This window comes from Mandrillus leucophaeus, unplaced genomic scaffold (genome assembly GCF_000951045.1).
Source record: "Mandrillus leucophaeus isolate KB7577 unplaced genomic scaffold, Mleu.le_1.0 Scaffold71, whole genome shotgun sequence".
Taxonomy (NCBI): Eukaryota; Metazoa; Chordata; class Mammalia; order Primates; family Cercopithecidae; genus Mandrillus; species Mandrillus leucophaeus.
Genome location: NW_012107697.1, coordinates 2,101,580 through 2,102,571, shown reverse-complemented (window position 1 = coordinate 2,102,571; position 992 = coordinate 2,101,580). Strand labels below are relative to the sequence as shown.

The following is a 992-nucleotide window of genomic DNA, read 5'->3' as shown; positions in this document are numbered from 1 at the left end:
TGAGACAGGGTCTCTCGCTCTGTTGCCCAGGCTGGAGTGGAGTGGTGCCATCTCAGCTCACAGCAACCTCTACCTCCTGGGCTCAAGCAATCCTCCTGCTTCAGCCTCCTGAGTAGCTAGGACTACAGTGGTGTGCTACCACACCTGGCTAATTTTTGTTTTTTGTTTTTGTAGAGACCGGGTTTTCACCATTGTTGCCCAGGGTGGTCTCGAACTCCGGGGCTAAAGTGATCCGCCCGCCTCGGTCTCCCAAAGTGCAGGGACTGCAGGCTCCAGCCACCACTCGGGCCCCAATCAATCTTTTAAGATCCTACTCAAAAGTCTCCGTCCCTGGAAAGTCTTTTCTGAGGCCTCTGAACTCACTTAAATGGAATGTGTCCCTATTTAGCACCTGGTCTCCTCCGCTGAGATCGGGGCTTCTTGGGCAGGGCACGCTTAGGGAGAACTGGCTGCATTAGGCCACCAGCGGAGGAGCTGGCTGGCTGCTGGCCCGTCCCAGGGGCTGGGGAAGGGTTAAGAGAGGGCTCCGGAAGCCTGACAAAGCCTAGGGAAAGTTCCGGGTTAACCTCGGATCTAGGGCCACTGAGTCAAGACGGGACTCGCAGGGCCAAGGGCAGTTCTCCGGTGATCACCCAGATCTCCAGGGCAGTGAGAAAAGGAGGGGGCACTGCAGGAAACGTACAGGGGCGGTGTTCCCACAGGTCCAGAGCTCCTCCACCAAACTGGGTCCCAAACAGCTCTCCTACTTTCAGGTTGCCTCGGGGAACCAGGGGGAGACTTGCCAGAACGCCCGCCATTCAGCGCCCAGCTCTCGTTCCCGGCCGAGATCTCCCCGCCGCCCTTGCACAGCCTCCTCCCCCGGCCCGCCCTGCCCCACGCTCATCACGGCCTCCCAGCCAGGGGCGCAGTGGCGATCAAGCCCGCCAGGCTTTTACCCACGGCTGCACGGTTCCGGGAGACGTCGGCCGCGGCCCGGAGGGGTCGGCTGAGCG

At 60.9% G+C, this 992-nt stretch overlaps 1 protein-coding gene across 1 annotated transcript in view; it reads right to left on the bottom strand.

The window, feature by feature from the left end:
* Positions 1-992, bottom strand: part of NLRX1 (NLR family member X1) — a 28,350-nt gene extending 27,358 nt beyond the window's left edge. The window contains exon 1 of the mRNA XM_011964937.1: positions 683-992. The gene's annotated coding sequence lies outside the window, so the exon portion shown is untranslated. The remainder of the gene's footprint in view (positions 1-682) is intronic.